This window comes from Trachypithecus francoisi, unplaced genomic scaffold, assembly GCF_009764315.1.
Source record: "Trachypithecus francoisi isolate TF-2019V2 unplaced genomic scaffold, Tfra_2.0 Lachesis_group3, whole genome shotgun sequence".
Taxonomy (NCBI): domain Eukaryota; kingdom Metazoa; phylum Chordata; class Mammalia; order Primates; family Cercopithecidae; genus Trachypithecus; species Trachypithecus francoisi.
This window is the reverse complement of record NW_022681468.1, coordinates 95,479,727-95,501,919: the sequence shown is the minus strand read 5'-3', so window position 1 is coordinate 95,501,919 and position 22,193 is coordinate 95,479,727.

Sequence of the window (22,193 nt, the reverse complement as noted above, 5' to 3'; positions counted from 1 at the left end):
CACTGTGTTAGCCAGGATGGTCTCGATCTCCTGACCTTGTGATCCGCCCATCTCGGCCTCCCAAAGTGCTGGGATTACAGGCTTGAGCCACCGCGCCCGGCGAAAAGTTTCCTTAAGTTTCTTGATAGCTCAGTGTGGTAGGGCGTTGCCCCTTTTTATAGATGAGGAAAATGATTCACAGAAGAGGAAATAAAATTCCAATATTTATTACTTTCTAAGTGTCAGGGTGTTTTCCTCTCTCTCTCTCTCTCTGTCTCTTCCCTTCCCTTCCCTTTCTCCTTCCTTCCTTTTCTTTCTCTTTCTTCTTTCCCTTCCTTCCTTCCTTCCTTCTTCCTTCCTTCCTTCTTCCTTCCTTCCTTCCTTCCTTCCTTCCTTCCTTCTTTCCTTCCTTTTCTTTCTCTCTTTCTTCTTCTTTCCTTCCTTCTCTCTTTCTTTCTTTCTTTCTCCTTCCTTCCTTCCTTCCTTCCTTCTTTCTCTCTCTCTCTCTCTCTCTCTTTCTTCTTTCTTTCTTTCTTTCTTTCTCCTTCTCTCTCTCTTTCTCTCTTTCCCTTCCTTCCTTTTCTTTTCTTTTCTTTCTTTTTCTTTCTTGCTCTTGTCTCCTAGGCTAGAGTGCAGTGGCACAATGTTGGCTCACTGAAACCTCCACCTTCCGAATTCAAGCGATTCTCCTGCCTCAGCCTCCCGAGTAGCTGGGATTACAGGTGCACACCACTACACCCAGCTAATTTTTGTAGTTTTAGTAGAGACAGGGTTTCACCATGTTGGCCAGGCTGGTCTCAAACTCCTGACCTCAAGTGATCAGTAAGTGGCAGGATATAGGAGTAAACCTACAAGTGATTTCAGAGTGCAAGCTTATGACCACTGCTCTAAATGTGCTACATCCTCAGGCAAAGTTTTTCTTGTCACTAAATACTAGAGTAAAATTCTCACATGTCCCCACGGTCAACTTGGAATTTAATCACAAGCTGAATTGGCTCTTAACAAACTATTTTTAAAATGTGTCTGTGTTTCATTTACCTATGTAACAAACCTGCACATTTTGCACATGTACTCCAGAACTTAAAATAAAAGTTCATGAAAAAAAGTGTCTTTGTTTATATACTTGTGTATGTGTGTGTGTGTGTGTGTGTGTGTATATATATATGTATATTTTATAAGTTGCAAACCAGAAAATAGTACCCAAATTCCTTCAAACAGTGGACTGATGAGTAGAGTCAGTGTCTAGTTTCAGTGCAAAAGTCTGCAGGCTCAAAACCTATGAAGACTCAATGTCTCAATCCAAGTCTGAGGCTGGAAAAGACCAATGTTCCAGTTCAAAGTGGTCAGGCAGGAGGAGTTCCCTCTTGCTCAGCCTCTTTGTTCTCTTCTGGTGTTCGATTGTTTACATAAGGCTGGTCCACTCACATTAGGGAGGGCCATCTGCTTTACTAAGTCTGTGAATTCAAACATCAGTCTCATCTCCAAACACTCTCACAGACATACCCAGAATGATGTTTGACAAAGTGTCTGGGCAGCAGACAAGTTGAAACATGAAATTAATTTTCATAAATGAATGTTGTGGACTGAAGGTTTGTCCCCCACCTCCACATTTGTATGTTGAAATCTTAACCTCAATGTGTTGGTATTTGGAGATGGACCTTTAGAAAGTAATTAGGTTTAGAGGACGTCATAAGGTTGGGTCTTCATGATGGGATTAGTCCCTCTCTCACTCTGCTTTTTGAAAACATGGTGAAAAGGTAGCTGTCTGCAAGCCAGGAAGAGAGCTCCGACCAGAACTCAACAATGCCAGCATGTGGATCTTGGACTTCCAGCTTCCAGAATTGAGAAAATAAATTTCTGTTGTTTGAGCCACCCAGTCTATGGTATTTTGTTATAGTAGCTTGAGCTGACAAGACTATAATGGTTACTAATACATTGAGCTGCAAAGTATATAAAACCTGACAATGAGAAATCAACAAATAGGTTATTATTATTATTATTATTTTCTGGCTGCAAGAAGTCTCAATAAGTAGCTGTTCAGGGCTCAAGAAAGACAACCCTCTCCAGGAATGTCATTATTATTGGCAATACCTGAGTTATATAATCATCCTGACCTGCAAGGGAGGTTGGGGATTTGAATATTTCACATTATAAAGTCTGGAAGAGGGGGTTTTGGATGTGTGTTAAGTGAGATAACATACAATATCTGCCATGATACCAGTGAAAGAATTGGAACTAGAAGAGCTAAACAAAATCTAAAATATGTAGGTTTCAGTGCAAAAGGTACATTGATTTTGTTTTTATTCCGTCCCTGTTTGGTACTTAAGTAGTAAAGAAACAATGTTAGGTAGATTTATCGTATCTTGCAGGTACAGAATTAATTAATATGTTTTTACTGAACACTTGGTATATTTCTGTATGAAATCCAGTGTTTTGAATGAGGCATTGGTAGCCATTCTGTCTGGCTGTTTGTCTTGGATAAACAAGCACCTTTATTTCAGTTAGGCTTCTGTCAGGGTATAAATTGTATTCAACTAGATTTAAAGGCCAACTATGTCCAGTTTAGTCTGGATCTTAAAGGGTGATGCTTTCATGCTAGATCCTTCTGTTTACCTTTTAAATTGAGCTCTTTCAACCCCTGTTTCTCTCTACCTAATTATCTTAAATGGAAGATGTTCTTAATTTTACTCACATTCTATTCCTATGCTAGAATTGACCCACCTCTATGGCGGTGTCCCTATCACTTTGCCCAGCTCTTCCTAGTTCAAGGTGCTCCACGCCCAGCATGGACCATTCCCAGGTGGTGAGCCCCAGGCTTCTGTTGGCCCCTCTCCTTGACCTGTTCTCCAGATGACCACTAATCCATCTAGACTGAGGCCTACCCTCTTCTAATGAGGTTACTTCCAGCATTTTCCCACCTACCCGCTAACTCCTGGGCTCTCACATACTTCTGTGTCTCCCTTGTTCAACTTCTCATTAGCCAACTCCCTGGTTCACTCCTTCCACATTTGCACGACATGTCCATTTATTTGGGGAACATCTGGCGTGGGTAGGGTGGGAAGGAAACTTTTGGAGGAAGCCTGCAATGTAGTGTTTGCTTCTCAGCATAACAATGACAAGTCCCGAAGGTGAAATGTAAAGATAGACTATTCCGTTTTGTAAAAACAACTCTTTATGCCTGCTGGTAATTATTGATTAGAGACCAGATGTTTGCCAACATCGCTGTTACAGCTCTGGTTCTGTGTGGATGTGGAATTTGATCAGTTTTAAAACATCAGTTTCAATAGACATGATTTTAGATGGTGGCACTTGGGATAATTTAAAGTCAAACAGAAAAGAAATTCTACTGGGAGAGGGGGAAGAGTCAGGTCACCCGTTCTTTGAACAAATTTCTCCTTTCAACAAAAGGTACCTGTCCTGAAGCCGATTCCATTATAGCTCTGTGAGGTAGCTTATTAGCTAATTCAGTTCAGAATCACTTATGTAAATAAACTGATTCCAGACGATTAGGCTGTCCATCGAGAAGCTTATTTGTTAATTTATGAAGCTGTTATTTAGCTTCTGTGCTTGTTAATCCCCTCTTCTTTCTACTTCAATGAGGATAAGATACTTGTACCTTCTAGATAAGGGTCCTTAAATTGGGGTCCATGAACTTTTTGAAGCTTTACATACAACTGAGAGGCTGCCCAGCATCTGGCACACTGTAGATGTTCCCAATAGACATTTGTTAAATGAATGACTGTGTGAATGAATGAAAGCTTATTTTGTCATGAGACCACAGGGCAGCATAATTTCAGAAAATACATTCACGTACTTTTAAAGACCTGCCTCATTTTTGTGATCCAGTGCCTGAAAATGTGTCACCATTTTAATATTTGTTAATCAGACTGTTCTATGCACTATTAATTGAAATCTAAGAGGTAGACCCCGTTTAAACTGGCAGAGGACTGCTTTTTGCTCATTGCTAGAAGCTGTAGTTTTATTTACACATCTCTTGAATGAGGAGAGGGAGAATTGTATCTTACTATTTCTGTCTTTCTCTTCCTTGTTCCACCATAGGCTTTGAATTATGCATTGGCCCACACTGACCACTTTCCATTTCCCAAGAAATTGTGTACTTTTTGTACACAATGAATGAGAAGAAAGCAGAGAAAACAGTGGGCATGAGGTCACATGACTCAGGCTTGAGTACTGATCACATCAAGGACTGTATGCATTGCTCTTAGGAAGGCACAACTTCTACTACTTTCAGTCTTATCAACCGTGAGAGGTAATAATGATACCTGCAGATTATCTTGTTCTGAAGAACTAACATTATGAGTTTTATCATTATTAGCAAAAACTTGCCACTACCAGGAATTGCTGCAGATGACCAAGGAAAGGTTTCTAGCCAGTTCTCAGAGGGAAGTGAGTTGCTTGCAGCAAGGCTTCTTTCTTACCTGCAGTGTAAGTTGAGTTCAGACAATGGTGGTCTTGCATGCTGCAGACACATTGTCATTTCCTGTGCTTGCCCCGTATGGCAGGGAACAAGCAGCTCCTTTGCAAAAGGAATGATCCAATGCAGAAGTTCATGTGCTCAACATTTTTCTATGACATCCACTTGACTTTCTGTGTCCTCTTTACTATTTTCATGCTATCATGCTACTTCATGGCCAATGCAGCTTAAGAAACATTTACTAAGGACTGGGAGAAAATTAGAAATATTTATGACTTAAGCACTGCCACTAAGTTGCTTCCATTTCTAGAAGGAGAAACCAGTCAAACACAGTTCTATTAATGGAAAGGTGAAAAAGGGAAACATGGTAAGAGGAAAGTTATAAAATAACTCTAGAAGAAAAATACTTATTTTTCAGTGGAGAATTCAAAGAGATGGTGCAAGGTCTTAGAACTAGGTGTTGAAAGATAAGCAGTCTTTTGTCAGACTGAGATGAGAGGGAAGAGCACTGGAGGCTGAGGGAACATCGTGAACAAAGGCGTAAAAATAGAAAGAACCTGTGAGACCTGGGAATTAACAATGGTAGTTTGATAGTGGAGCAGATCTGGGGGAACGCTTGAAAGACATACTGAATAGAGTTTGAGACTAGGTTGTAAATTGTTTTCAATGCAAGATAATAAAATTCATGATTTATTTATCTTGAAGTAATTTATAAAGTACAGATAAAAGGTAAAAGGCAGCTATTCCCTCCAGCATTTGTGCAATACTTATTAATGTTTTGGTGTACTTCCTTCCAGTCCTTTTTCTTCACATTTACAGATTACTCTCCTTTCCTTACACAATGTTATCTACTAAGCTTTACTGTATGCTGCAACATCAGCTTCACAATCAGTATAGTTATATAAAAGTCTATCTAGTGTTGAAATATATAAAACAGGCTCATTGTTTCCAAGATGAAGACGTGGCAAGGCTACAGATAAAGTTTATTTGAGCCAGTCATTTTGATTTTCCATGGTAAGAACCTATGGAGAAAAACAGTCATTGGGATTATTTTTTACTAGAAATCATATCACAGGTATATCTAAGAAACAAGGATTGCCAGCTTCTTGGTGGGTGCTGCAATGGTATTTGGTCGGATTTTATCTACCGCTCTGTGATCTCTGGAGATTCTATATTGTGCTGCATCTATCCAAGGTTCCCTTGACAGGGCAACTACACATTTACCCAGAAAAGGGGAGATAGGATGGGCAGAGAGTTTATGTAGCCAGGAAATCAATCTTTATGGAAGATTCCTCTACTATATGCATTCATTTAAAAAAAATGCATGGAAAGGGTTAGGCAATGGTTTCTTAGATATAACACTAAAAACACAAATAACAAAGAGAAATATAAATAAACTGGATATCTTCAAAATGAAAAAAACGTTTGTGTTTCAAAGGACACTGTCAAGAAAGTGAAAAGACAACCCACAGAACAGGAGAGAATACAGTAGTCCCCCCTTATCCACAGTTTTGCTTCCCCAGTTTCAGTTACTAGTGGTAAAACACAGAAAATATTAGATAAAAATTCCAGAAATAGGCTGGGCTCGGTGGCTCGCTCCTGTAATCCCAGCACTTTGGGAGGCTGGGGTGGGTGGATCACCTGAGGTCAGGAGTTTGAGACCAGCCTGGCCAACATGGTGAAACCCCCGTCTCTACTAGAAATACAAAACACTAACTGGCCGTGATGGTGGGCGCCTATAATCCCAGCTACTGGGGTGACTGAGGCAGGAGAATCGCTTGAACCCAGGAGGGGGAGGTTGCAGTGAGCGGAGATCGTGCTATTGCATTCCAGCCTGGGCAATAAGAGCGAACTGCGTCTCAAAAACAAACAAACAAACAAAAACTAGCCAGGCAGTAGTGGCAGGTGCCTGTAATCCCAGCTACTTGGGAGACTGAGGTCGGAGAATTGCTTGAGCCTGGGTAGATGGAGGTTGCGGTGAGCCAAGATCACAACTGCATTCCAATGTGAGCGACAGAGCAATACTCTGTCTCAAAAGACAAAATAAAAATAAAAATAAAATAAATCCAGAAATAAGCAATTCACACATTTTAAAACGTGTGCTCTTCTGAGTAGTGTGATGAAATCACATGCTGTTTGGTTCTGCCCCTTTGTCCAGTGTACCCATGCTGTAGATGCCACCCGCCCAGCAGTACTCCTCATCATGGCCCAGGATCACCTGAAACAGCTGATCCTTCTTTTGAGCTACCATCAGAAGGTCCACAGTACTAGCCCAGTACCACACCACAATGCCTACGCAATTCATCTCACTTCATCTCATCATGTAGACATTTTATCATCTCACATCATCACAAGAAGGGTGAGTACAGTCCAGTAAGATATTTCGAGAGAGACAGAGAGAGAGAAACCATATTCACATAACTGTTATTACAATATATTGTGGTAATTGTTCTATTTTATTAATACCTATTGTTAATCTCTTACTGTGCCTAATTTATAAATTAAATTTTATCACGACTATGCCTCTATAGGAAAAATCATAGTATATACATGGTTCTGTACTATCTGCAGTTTCAGGCCTCCGCTTTGGAGGCTTGGACCATATTTCTCTTGGGTAAGGGGAGACTACTATACAATGAAGATCAATTTCTAAATTTTTCAATTAGGTGTATTTCTTTTTTTCTAAAATTTTATTGTGCCCATTATAGTTGAGTATTTTTCTCGTTACATTACATAAACATTTCTGTAAGTTAAAGCATGAACATATTGTTATATTTGATGATTTCTTTTCCAAGGCTATGTTTTATATTTTGTCATATATACATTTAAAATTTTTTCATGTGAAATCTGTTCATCTCTTCCCTTGTGATTTCTTCTTTTTCCTGTAGGCTAGAACATTTTCTCTCTCCAGAGGTCTGATAGATATCACATACAATTTTCTTCTTTTATTTTTTATGTGGTTTTAAACTTTACCTTTAACTTTCACATTTAACAAATATTCATTATGTGCTTGGTATATTGCTAGTACTTATTTAGGTTCAAGGTATGATGTTAGGGATGACAATTTGGAAAAATTATTATCAAACTGCTGTTGTTAATTCTCAGGTCTCATAGATTCTTTCTATTATTATCCCTTACACCATACCTTGAACCTAAATAATTTGGAAATTATCATTCCTCCCCAAAACTCTTATTGACTCTGTGTGTGTGTGTTTTGTACATGTGTGTGTAAATCACTAACTATTCCTCTATGTTACTATATGTCTCTCCTGTTCAATTTTGCTGTCTGTCTAGTTTCTGGTAGTAGTATATGCTTTTTTGTACTACATTTTTATAATATGCATTAGTATCTGATGATAAGATTTTCCCCTGTAATTATACATTTTCAAAATTATATTTAATCTATGACCTTTTCCCTCCAGGTGACATTTAGAGCAATTTGTCAGGTTAAAAAGAAACATGCTAAGATTTTGATTAAATTTATATGAAACATAAATTGTTTTGGGAAAATCGTACTTTCAAAACATGTTGCCACTCATCTCAGATTATGATGCTGCTTTTCACTTGTTCACATTTTCATGACTTTCAGTAAAATGTTGATTTACTCAAATAGATCACAGGTGTCTCTCATTAAAATTATTCCTTCTAATTGCATTTCTGAAGATAGTGCAAATTGGAGTTTTTTCATTATAACTTCAGTCACTGTATGAGAATTTCTTTTTCTCTCTCCTTTCTCTTTTTCTCCCTCTCTCTAAGTGTATATGTGTGTATACATTTATCTTTCATCAGGCCATGGATCAAACATTTGTTAATTAAAATAATTTCCGAGCTTATTCTCTTGGGTTATCTGACTATGAAATCATACTTTCAGAAATTTTTTATCATTTATTTTTTAACATGTATCTTATTGCTATCTTATTTTTGCTTTCAGTGAATAGAATTTCTAGAATATGAATAATAGTAAAACTAGATATATTTCTTTTATTTCTATATTAATGTGAATATGACTTTTAGATCAAAATAGATGGCTTTTATTATGGTAAAACAGTTTTCCTTATTCCTCTATTTTAGTATTTTATTAAAGTACATTATTTTTGAATTTTTCTTCTTTAATTCACTTATGCTAAGAATCATGTATCCTTAGAACATATTTCTTCTTCTTTAATCTACTTATGTCAGATATTGTATTGATACATGTCCTTATCTACTTATAGGACTCTTCCTTGAAAAAAAAAAAAGCTTGGAAAGTGTAGGTCATGATAAAAAATGTTCTCATACTGAACCACCCTAGAACTGGAAGTCATTAATGCCAGAACGTGTGTTCCTAGGTCCTGCTTCTCATCAGGGCTGCCATATTGAAAGTAAATCTGTGGCTTTCAACTCAACTCCAACCAGAGCAAGAGACTCCTTTTGAGGAGCCTGCAGGCCAGGCGTCACCCTCAGAGGTCTGAGTTGCTCCAGGAACAATTCTCAATCCTCAAACCTGCCCTTGTGATACTAGACCTAAGTGGTTCAGTTGTGGCACCCAGGGGCAGCCCGTTACAGTTCTTCCTTCAAGCCTGGAAATAATCTCAGAGAATAGAGAGAACTTGAGGATTCCTTGGCTTTACTGTAAATGGTTACCTGATATACTCCAACTAGCATGATTTTCCCAGGTGCACTCCATGCACCTTATATAGTGGCTTGCTTCAAGTGTGAATGCATAATTAAAGGATTTTGGTGTTTGTATTTTCTCCCTCTCTCTGGGGCATACCTATTCATATTCTCCTTTATCTGTTACAATGTTGGACACTTTCCTGCCAAGATGGCTAGATTGCTGGTCATGTGACCACATAATACTCCAAATGCTGAAACCTACAAGATTTTCCTAATCCCCATTGCTACTCTTGAAACAGTTCGGTGGGACACTTTCAACCATGGCCAAATTTCAGAATCACCTGAGTATCCTCTTTAAAATGGTGACATCCAGGCCCTACTGTGTCCCAGTTAAATCAGTGTAGTGCCCACCCCTTCCCACAGGGCTGGCTGTGTGTGATGAGGTGTCAGCCACAGCCTTCACCACTTGCTTGGTGGCCCCTCAAGAACTGTGTGTCCAGAGAGGCCAGTCATCTCAGACACAATTGCCACTTCTTTTCCCTTCCCCTCTCAGGGTAACTCTGACTTCTTCAGGTATTTCCTTTCAACTGCGGGAGTGTTAGTTATTACTTGATTTGTTTAATTTGTTGCCTTAGGGGCAGAGAAATGAGTTAGTGGTTCTTTTTAGTTCACAGCACATTATTATTCTGGTTTGTGACAATTCTGGCTCCTTCTCCACCCCCTTTTTCCCAAGGACATACCATGACTTTTGTGAGCCCTAGTCACTTTTGTTTCTGTGGGTCTCTGTCACCGTAATAGATTTTTGTGTTTCCTTAAAATTTCATTTTTTTTCCCTGATGTGTGAAAAACAAATTAAAACTTTTTCATCAACCCAAAGAGTTCCTAGTTTCATTTTTATTTTTAAAAGAAACTTAAATCTTTTTGTGACTCCTTAAAAAGTATCTTGGACCTAAGGTATTGTGTTTACTGGACCAATAGATGAGTTAGCCCTGCCTCTACCATCCTGCTTTCTCCTTTATCTCTGTAACCTGCTGCCATTCTCTTTTCCTAGCCAAAGAGGCACATCTCCCCTTGTGCTGGATCTGTTTCTTTATATATATTCTTGCATATTGTATATTTGTATATTGTTTTATGCATTTAAAAAATTTTTAAAAAGTTACAGCAGTTTTAGATTGATAGATTTTAGATAGAAGATTGCAAAGATATTAGAGAATTCCTAAATATCCTACATCTATTTGCCCTATTAACGTATTACCTTGGTATGATACATCAGACACAATTAATCATCCATTATTGATACATTATTAACTGAAATCCATAGTGCATTCAATATCCTTATTTCTAAAAATAGGATGTACCTTTTCTGTTTAAGGATTCCATCCAGGATACTACATTGAGTGTAGTTATCATGCCTCCTTAGACTCCTCTTAGTTCTGACAATTTCTCAGACTGTTTTTAATGACTTTGACAGTTTTGAGGAGTACTGGTTAAGAACTCTGTAGAATGTCCTTCAAATGAGATTTATCAGATGTTTTTCTCATAATTAGTCTGGAGTTACAATTTTAGGGATGAAGATAACAGAGGTAAAGTCATTCTCGTTACAATCACATCAAGGGTCCACACCATCACACGACTTGTCACTGCTGATGTTAACCTTGATTCCTGCCTGAAGTAGCATTGGGTTTCTTTGCTATCAAGTTACTCCCTCCCCACCTCCCCTTACTTCCAAACTGTAGTCTTTGAAGACAAGTCATTCTGTACAGCCCACACTTGAGGAATGAGAAGTCGTGCTCCCTCTCCTTGAGGGTGGAGTAGCTACAGAATTATTTGGAATTCTTTTCAGGAGAGATTTGTCTCATCTCTTCACCTTTATTTATGTGTTTAATCATTTATTCATAACATGGATATTTGTATTACACTTTGGGTAATAATCCAATATCATTTTATCTCATTTCTCAAATTGTTTCAGCTTTGGCCTCTGGGAATGCTTTCAGTTGGCTTCTTGTCCTTTTAAAATACCACCATCTCTCTCTCTTTCTTTCTCTCTCTCTGTCTCTTTACCACTTCCTTCCTTCTGGCACTACAAGATGCTCCAAGTTCATTTTGTAGATTTCCTGCCCCTGTCCTAGAATCAGCCATTTCTATAAGGATTCCTGTTTTGTTTTGTTTTAAATTGAGAATAGAATTAAAAACCAAAATCTTGGCACTATGTGTGTGTGTTGCTACTGGGCTGTTATTCCTTCTCAGCCCTCTCAGTTGGCAAAGCAAGGAATATATATGTGTATGGATTTACCACACATTTAACATTTTTGTAAATATGTAAATATAAACATTATATATATTATATATATGTAACCATCTATATCTCTATTAACCTCAATATGAGCTCTACTTGATTGATGTCTCCAACTACAATCTGCTATTATATGGATCATTCAGGCTGCCTCCTCTTGTCTGCAACCTCCCACTTAATGGTGAGAAACCTGGCCTCTACCATCTACTCTTCACTTATTTAACTGTCCTATTCCAGTATACCTGTGTTGCAGTATCACAATTATTAATAACCACTCCCATGGAAAACAACTTTATCAACTAGAGTACAGTGTTTATGTACAGTTTCTTTTTGCCATTAACCTTACAGGCTTCATTTCCAAAGTTGCTTAGGTCAGTACCTTTTTCTCCCAATCCCTTCAGAGAGATTCTTTAATAGTCTCATAACACAGTTAGCATTCTTTGTCACAGTGTGCATTCTATCCTGGGATGTCCTGATGTCCTAAATAATTTTCCAGATTTGTAAACATTAAGGTTCTCTCTGCTATAAAGTTCTATATAAATGCGTGGTGTTGTGTATCCACTGCAATAGTTTCACTTTCCTAAAAAATCTGCTGTGATTCACTTATTCTTACCTTCCCCAACCCCCTGATCCCCCCTGGCAATTATTGATATTTTTACCATCTCTGTAGTTTTGAATGCCATCTCTGTATATAGAGTGCCATATAATTAGAATTACACAGTATGTAGCCTTTTCAGACTGACTTCTTTCACTTAGCAATGTGCATTTAAAATCTAAAATTCATCCATGTCTTTCCATGGCTTGGTACTCATTTTTTAATCATTGAATAATATTCTAGTGTGTGGATGTGCTAGTTTCTTTATCCATGCATGTATTGGAGGATACCTTGTGCTTCCAGCTTTTGGTGACTATGAATAAAGCTGCTATAAGCATTCATGTGAAGTTTTTTTGTGTGGTTGTAAGTTTTCAAAGAAGTTGGATAAATACCTAGGAGTGTAAGTGTTGTATCATATGGGAAGTCTGTGTTTAGCTTTGTAAGAAACTGGTTATCTGTCTTTTAAAGTGGCTATACCGTTTTGTATTCCTACTCACAATGAATGAGAATTCCTTTTGTTTTGCATCCATGTCTGCAACTGGTATTGTTAGTTTTTAGATTTTAGCCATTCGAATAAACATGTAGCAGTATCTCGTTGTTATTTTAATTTCTAATCCCATAATGCCATGCCTTGTATGAATGTTTAATCTGTATAAATTAATTTGTGTTGTATATCTCATTCTATCACTTTTTTTTTTCACTAAGCACTCCATGTTTAGGATTCACTTATGTTACTGTCTAATCCATTGCTTTTAATTGCTGTGTAACACTCAGATACACCCACCACATATCCCAATTTACTCTCTCAGTTTCAGACATCCCAGTTGCTTCCTACTCTCTACCTCCACAGATAGTACTGCATTGAACATCAGTGTTTAGATCCCCTTATGAACCTATGTGGAAATTTCTTGGGAGAATATACACACAGGTGAATTACTCAGTCACTCTATATGCACATTCTCAGTGTGACCAAGAGTAATGCTAGTTGACTCTCCAGAGTGGCTGCACCAGCTCAAGCTCCCACTTGCCATGTATGGGATTCTATATCATGTACTTGACATTTTCCAACTTTCTTTTTCTTTTTTCCTTTTAATTCTTTCTTTCTTTCTCTCTCTCTCTCTTTTTTTTTTTTTTTTTTGGACATAAGGTCTCACTCTGTTGCCCAGGGTGGAATGCACTGGTGCAGTTCTAGCTCACTGCAGCCTCAAACTTGTGGGCTCCAGTGATTCTCTCCCCTCAGCTTCCAAAGTAGCTAGGACTACAGGTGTGCACCATTTCACCAAGCTGATATATTTTTATTTTTATTTTTTGCAGAGATGGGGTCTTGCTCTATTGCCCAGGCTGTTCTTGAACTCCTGGCCTCTAGCAATCCTCCCGCCTTACCCTCCCAAAGTGTTGAGATTATGGATGTGAACCACTGTGCCCAGCCTAGCTTTCTAATTTTTGACATTCTAATAGGTGTAAGTGATATCAGTGCTGTTTGAATGTGCATGTCTCTATTACTATAATCACTAATGATTTTGAGCATCTCTTTGAGTGCTTAGGTAGTCTTTTGCATTTATTTTCCTCTTCAAATTGCATGTTCTTATTCTTTGCCTATTTTTCTATTGGGTTGCTATCTTTTTCCTATTGATTTTTAGGCATTCCTTGTATATTATGGATATTTCTATTTATTTTGTCCATGCTGTTCTCCTTGGTTTTGATGTGATGACACTTATTAATTTTGTCTTAAGTTTTGTGTATTTGAACTCTTGTTTACAAATGCATTTCTCTGCTTTGAGGTCACAAAGATATTCTCCCACATTTTTTCCTACTAATTGCCTTCACATTTAGATCTTTAATTCATCTGGAGTCCACCATTTAATGAGATATAGGAGGAATTGCATTTTATTTTTCTACATATTGGGAGCTAGCTTTCCCATCTTCTAAATGGTCCATCGTTTTCCTGTGGATCTGTAGAGACTCCTTTATGGTATATTTGTGTTCTATTTTATTCATAGATCTATTCATTTTGTTTCATTGGCATGGATCTTGCACCAGTTTCATGATGTTTTTACTAATTTTTTATTACTATAGTTTTTACAACCTGTCTAGGTATCTAGTCAGCCAGGTCCTTCTTCTTTATCATTCTTTTAAAAGGTTGACTTAATGGTTCCTGGACCTCCCACCTAGAGGTTGCTTTAGTCACTAACTTCCAAGAGCCTCCTGAACTGGCCATTCTGCCAGAGTTCCCCAGACTTCTTTATAGTACTAATGATTCACGTGTTTGATCTCCCTCTGATTTCTCCAGTTTCAAACAGTGCATCTCAAAAGACCATAATGCTAATCTTAGTGTTGTTCCCATGATTTCCACTAAGCATGAAAAGGAATTTCAAGGGCCAGCACTGGCCACAAATGACCAGCCTGTCCTGTGCTGTTGGGCAGCTGTAACAAGGGTACACTCTTGGCTCAGTTCTGGGCTGAGGATTTACTCTTGAGTAGTAGCATGGTAGTATGTCTCGGTTCAGAATTACTGGAAAAGCTCCAAATGTAATTCTGATATTATTGGAGCAACTCTGTATCCTGAAGATTTTGGTGACTTTAGCTCAAATGTCCAATTTTCTCTGCTTGGCCGATTTCAAAGACTTCATCCATTTTTTTTTTCCTGCATTCCAAGTTATCTTTCCTTATGTTTTTCTTTTTTGTTTTGAAGAAGTTAATCTGCAACTTAAGGTAAAAAAATAGAATAGTTTTCAAGATGATCCCTTTTACTCTCTTGGGAAGACAGGGTGATATACTAACATGAGTGAAAAACTGAGATTCTAATTCTGGTTCCACCACAGGTTATAATTTTAGGAGAGAGACTTTATGTGACATCTCTGTTTGTCCCCATGCAGTTCAAAACACAGATTTCAGTCTCTTCTCTATTTTTCTGAAGGAATCTATTCATCAATAAGATTTGGTGGATTCAACAGCTTTACTGAAGATATGTAGATTGTTGTTAGTGCTTCCTACCTTGCACAGCCCCTTGTCCCCTCACTGGCTCCATGCATCATCCTCTGCTGCCTTCAAGAAGCCCCAGACCCTGCCACAGACATGCTCCACTCAGAGGACTGTAGTCCAATCCCCCCACAGTGCTTTTCTCTTTGGGAAGCACCCCCTCCCCTTTCCCAGGAAATCCCCATTGCTGTTAAACCTCTGGAATTAAAGGGTATAAAGTAAACTGTAACTTACGACATTTTTATTTGTATTGACATTGTTATCATTATTATAACTATCACACTGATAGCTAACACATTTAGAGCTTCCTTTGGAATAGTGAATAAAAAATACAGTCAAATGATGATCTCATTTGAATTCCTATGCTGGGCCTTTGATGTAGTGTCTGCTACAGCGATCATACTGTGGGACTATATAATAGGTGATATAATTAGTAACTAAAATAAAATTGACAATACTAAAATGAAAGGTACCTTCACTGAGCACTTAGCATGTGCTAGGAGCCATATAGGTATGTAATATATTATCTTTGACTCTTGTGACAAATTGTTGATATAGATATTATTATCTTCATTTGATGGGCTAAAAGCTGTGTCTGAGCAATGCCACGAGTCATATTTTACAGGAAATAACACCTGTGAGCATGAGAGGGAAGATAGATTGGGAAGAAGGAGGAACTGGACGAAATGAAATTTCAATAGGAGCTGCAACCAATCCCATGGGGCTTTAAAGTTGGGATGACCTTTCAGAGATATCTCAAATTGAAGCCTTCTTACTCCTGCTTTGACCCTTCACTGGGTGAGGGCTGCCTTCGGCAAACTGCATAACCTAGGGCAGCTCATTTTGGCTGAGGGCACTTCCTAAGGGGAAACTCAGCTGTGAGCCTTTAATCCCCAACATTCCCATCAGCCTGTAGGAGGAGTTCCCAGGTCCTGCAGTGGGATCTGGATAACAAACACACAACAGCATTCACTACAGCATATGGACTTGTTCAAGGTCCTGATGGGCCAGTGTTCATACTCTCTGTATTTAAAGATGCTTGCAGTGGTAATTGCTGTTATGTGGGAATAAACAAAGGCAAAATGGTAAGGGGCAAAACTAGGGTTTGATCCAGAGATATTTCTGGCCCTGAGACTCTGCCCTCGACCTCTACCATTTTCGCTACACAATACTAACTATAGCAATTACATTTTTACTAGTAAGCAAATTTGTTTCAAAAGGATCCATGGAATTCAAATAGAAAAAATATTCTCCAAAGTACATATAGCATACATACAGAATTTGTAATATGGTGCACCATTGTTCAAATGCCAGCTTGATTAGAAAAACTGGATTTGGGGAATATCTGTTCTCACTTCTAACTCAATCACTTATTAGTTGAATGATTCCTGCTGATGTGTTTCTCTCTTAGGACCTTAGCTCTCTCATCTGTTAAAGCAGGGGAGAAACTAAAGGCCCTGTCACATCCAAATCAACCAGGCCATGCCTCTGACTGATTTACAAACTTTGTCAATTAGAGTTCCCATTTGAGAAAAACACCATGATCAGGGCTCTTGGGACTGTGATGATAATGATGCTAGAGCATTCTGTGAACACCCAGGGCACTCAGTGATGGGAGCAGGCACATGTAATTCTTCCCTCTACCACCTTCCCTTGACCAAAACATATGCTTCAATCTCCTGACCTGAAACTGACATTACTCATAGGCAAGTAAGGGTTTGTGGGAACCACTTGCTTGGGACAGATAAAGCTATAAAGTGCAGGGGCAATGGAGACCCAAAGGGAGAAGGCACTCGTGGAGTCACAGAGCTGGTTACTGGCAGGGCTAAGACAGGAACTTTGTTTTTTTCGGTCGTTGGACTCCTGTTAAACAGTGCTCTTTCCTTACTTTATATCACATTGCATTTTAAAATGTAAAATTTATCTCCCTGGGAAAATGTGCACATTTTTAATGATACTTATGTAGGTTATTTTGCTCATTTAGTTTGGAGAGGATGAGATGGAGGAAGGGCAGAAACAATTACTATTAATCTAAATTTTCCTACATCCATCTTACTATTTAATATCTCTCCAACACGTACCATCTGGTACTGCTAATTACCATAAGGTGACATTTTTTGAGTTGTATAAAAGTAGATGTATGTACCTGTGGTCAGAGGAAAACAAGCCTGGTTTAAAGACACCATTTAGAACAGTGGTTGGCAAATTGTTACCTGTCAGCCAAATCTGACTCATCGCCTATTTTAATAAATAAAGTTTTATTGGAATATAGTCATATCCATTCCTGACATATTTTCGATGACTCTTTTGTGCTATAAAGAGCTGAGTTGCTATAATTGTGACAGAAATCATGTCACCTGCAAAGCTTGAGATAGTTACTATCTGGCCCTTTAATGAAAAAGTGTGTTGACATCTGACATTGAAGAATTAGCCTATTTTCAAGACCCATTTTCATGATCACATCTGTTGGTTTTATTTTTGGGGAGATAGAACATCATTGTGAAGGCTTATAACTTTGGACCCAGAAAGGCCTGGATTCAAAACCCATTGTGACCATGTATTGGCCATAAGACCTTGGCCAAGATACTAAACCTCTCTATGCTTAAGTTTCTTAATTTGAAAAATAAGAGTAATAACATCAACCACTCTCTGTGGATATAAGAGGTAAATGAAACTATACATCAAAAGCACTAAGAACAGTGTCTGACACATGGTGATTACTAAATAAATGGGAGTCTTTACTCCATTGAGCCTTTGTTTGCTGACTTTTGTTACTATTGATGTTCTCTTGATATGAGACTACTGCTTTAGTCATTCATTTTCAGCAAATCTCCATATCCCAACCCTGACTTTTGGACCGATGTTGAACCTTTGTCCACCATCTTGTTTCCAGTACTGCTGATAAATACCTCCAAGGTTTTGTCACTTCCCCCACAGGACCACTGCCCATTTTGTATAGAACCTGCTATTCCTATTCAAAATGGTGAACTCAGGAGAGAGAATTTGAGACTTTTTTTAGGTAGAAGTGACAAGAATAGATAGCAACTGAGATGTACGTAAGGAACAGTTGTTGAGAATGACTTGGAATTCCAACTGGGATAACTGGGCAGATTGTGACATCATTCATAAGGATTGAGAATACCACAGGCAAGTATGTTTTTGCCTTGTAGGAAAAATATATCCAGAAGAGGTACAATCACCCTTGTAATACTGTTTAACAATATAAATATAATTTTTATTCATTTTCACCTGAAAGTTTGTTATTCTAGGCTCTTAATTGATTGTCCCCACAAATAATGCATTTTTTTACACAAACACTTATATAGCTCTCACCATACCAGGCACTCTTCTAAGAGACATTTTTTTTTTTTTGACAGAGGCTTGCTCTGTCACTAGGCTGGAGTGCAATCTCGGCTCACTGCAACCTTTGCCTCTCGGGTTCAAGCAATTCTCCTGCCTCAGCCTCCCAAGTAGCTGGGACTACAGGTGTGTGCCGCCACACCCAGCTAATTTTTTGTATTTTTAGTAGAGATGGGGTTTCACCATGTTGGCCAAGATGGTCTTGATCTCTTGACCACGTGATCCACCCACCTCGGCCTCCCAAAGTGTTGGGATTACAGGTGTAAGCCACTGCACCTGGCCTCTAAGCCCTTTATAGTATATTTATAATTTAATCCTCCTGACATTTCTATGAGATAGATGTTATTTATTATTCTTATATTAAAGAGAAGGAAACTGAGGCAAAGAAAGGTTAAATGACTTGCTAAGGTGACACTGCTAGTATGTGTTTATCATCCAAGGAAGGCACTTAGAGCAAACATGGCCATTTTTTTAGAGGTTCATATCACACTGGGAACTGGCTGAAGCTGAACAGATCTCAGAGATATCCTGTACTGATGACCCATTGCCAGGTTGTACTTGGTGGTAGATGGCTGCAGGTATAGAGCAAGCAGGTACCAAGAGAAATGCTTTGAACAGTTTCCTTCAGCAGTTGTAAGACTGATAACATAGAATAATTTATGGTTGCTTTACTGAATAATTTACCAACCAAATCATTCACAAAAGCAGTAAGATGTGAAATAGGAAAATATGAGAGACATGAATTTGAACTAGGGAAGAATCAATAAGAACCAGTGGGGCCAAAAACTGTCTGTGAGGGCTGGGGCACCTTTGCGCTCATAGAGGGAAGGCAGGTCTCTGTTGGATTCAGCTGACTTCAGGAGGCAAAACAGAGCTTGCTGTTTTCCATGCACAGTGTGGCCTGAGTGCCTACATCAGCTTTTAGTGGACTCAGTTTGTTTTTTTCTCACTCATCCGCTCTCTCTGAATGGATGTGTAACTTACCTTTGTCTAGGGTTCAGAGTAGATCTTGGTATTAGGATTCACATTTGCCTTACAGATTTCACTGGATCCTTCTTACAAATTGCATGACTTCTAAAAATGATCATCTGGGGAGTGCTATGCAGTTGATAAAGGATTTTGCATGTTATCTTGCTTAATCCACATAACTACTCTTATGATCAAGGTTGTGTTGTATCTCATAGGTGGGCTCCAACGCATAAAGAGGGTAAAGGCCCTGCTCGGGGTCTCAAGTGCAGACTCTGACTCCTAGTCCCCTCTCTTTCAGCTCTACCCCCATTGCCTTCATCTCATTGGCCACAGGGAAAGATCAGATCCAATGTCAAAAGATCTGGGTATCTGTGATAACCACTTCATTAATTGTAGTCCCTTTTGCATTCTTTGTCCCATCTATTATCCATGTAGACATCTGTGTAATATCACTTGGAAATCAAAAACATTTTCTTTGTAGTGTAACTTCAGTATTAAATGGCCATTCTGAACACTCATTTTTCTAATCTTGTTTAGTGCCTGTGCCACGGGCACTTTTGCTGCCCCCTAGGCTTTTGAGGTAACTTATCTTAATTAACTGAGAAGAAATCATGGTGACTGGCTAAAGAGAAATGATCTCAGCTTTAGAATCAACTCTGATAATTAAATAAAGGGAACCGATTTTTCTGAAATAATCTTGTAAATGGTCTTACTGTCTTGTTTAAAAAATCTTAGAGAATTCAACTAAAGAAATTGTCAATTCTAGTTTTCCATTTCTCACAGTTGAGACTCCAGATGATTATTGTACAATAACAGTAACAACTACAAATTTTATATAGTGATTTACGACTCAAAAAATGCTCGAGTCAGAATGTGAATGCGGATTAGACAGCTCCAACTTCCTCCCAATCCTTATGCCATGTGCTGAGAGCTTGACTAGCTAACAGTCTTGTCACTGTACCTAAATAAATGGGCCATTATTAAGTGCATTAAATTTCTTTGCCCATTTTATCAACTGAGTGGAATTTACCTTCAGTTGATCTATGTGTCGCAGCAATATTTGAACGTCATAAAATTTCCTATCCATGTGTTATGGTTCATTCAGTTATATTGTAATGACCTCCTAGCTGGATTGCAAACAAATTGGTTTGGGACCAATAGCCTTGAGATATGAATATTGACAAAGTAAAGAACAATCTCATGAGAGTTACAAGAAGGAGAAATTTTGTTTTCGGATACACAGATCCACTGTGCAAATCATGGGGTCTTGATTTGTTTATAGTTTCCCAATGAGTGCTGAAAAGAAAAACTTCCTTGATTTCTGTTACACATGTTCAGAATTCTGCTAATCAAAGTTTCAGCAAACGGTCAGAGGTCAGGTCCATTGTGGGCCATTTTTCTCGTGTATTTTCCATGGATAATTGGCCATCATTATCAACCATTGCCTTTGACCCTTTGACTTTTTGCTCTGGAGATGAGAGCTTAGCAAAGGTGGGGAGTGGTTGTTCATAATTGTTCCCATTGCCTATTGGAGGCACCATGCGGGGAAAGAGCAGTTCTGTGTGTTTGATATCCTTTATCCCCTTTCTGGGCAGCTAATATTCATCTATTAAAATCCCCATAAATTCAAGAGTTTGGGTGGGAAATAGGATTATTGCTTATTTTATTTTATAAGAAGAGATTCTTAGGAAGTTATTCTCTCAGTCTCTCAAGATTATCAACACCCTTTATTTCTCTAAAGCAATGTTTTATTACAAACTGCGTTGTGAAAAGTTAAACTCAGAAGATGGAATTATTATAGTAACATGCAAGTATTGTCCTCTTGTTATCTTCTTTTGCCCTTAATTGACCTTTAGTAAGGACTTTTTAAAAGAAGGAGTGCATAAAGGCATTTTTTTTTCTGATATATTCAAGCACTATAAGAGAATATGGAATTTTAAAGATAAGTGGTGAAAATCCACTTTATTTCTCAGTCTAGGCCAACTTATGTCACAGTAATAACCTGGCTTCATAACATACAGGGTAAAAGATTTATTTGTCTCTCATGTCACACATCCATTGTGGGTTGGCTGGGAGCTCAGCACCATTCTTACTGAGGTACCCAGGGTGTCAGGGCTGTCAATGACAGTCACTAGATGAGACAGAAAGAGAACATGGTGCATGACGCCTGGAGTCTTAAAGCTTCTTATCTGGAAATTACACAGGTCCCTTGTATTAACATTTCACTGGCAAAAGTAAGTCATGTGATCACACCTAACCTTAAGGCAGGTGGGGCAATGCACTGGTGCCCCATACAGAAGAGGAATAATAGAAATATTTGTTGGACAGCACCAATAGACCAAAGTCTATTGTATAGACTTTTATATTTCCAACTGCAGCACTTCTCTCTCCATTTGTAGATAAACATATTCAACATTATTTCAATTATAGGACTTCTCAGTCGTTTTTGACATCTGGTAGAAAGGATCCTTCTCATCACTTAAAAATATTGGGAAGATACTTGTATATTGATAAAAGTTAGAATAATTATCTCAAGTTACATAAAAAGTCCTTTGAAAACCATGATTGGAATTGCTTTATATTTAGGGATTAATGTTTGGAGAATCTATATCTTTTCTAAGGTCTTCAGAAACATGAGGTTGCCGAATTTTTCCAGTTTTCTTTTAGATACCCATTTGGAGTTTGTAATATCTACACATTTCCCTGTAACTTTGCTTTAGCTCTGTCCCATGTATTTGTAATGTAGCATTTGTATTAGCATTTCTATTTGTTACTTATTTTTAATTTATTGAATAAAATCAGAGAATATAGTATGCGTGGTGTCTATTCTTTGAACTTTATTGAGGCTTCCTTTTCTTACTTATTACATGTCCTATTTTTGTTTAGCTGGTTTTATTTAAATTTTAAATGTATTGTTAAAATATTGTACTTGCCATTTTACATATTTTAAAAAATCTTCAGGCTTTTCATATTTATTTTCATGTTTA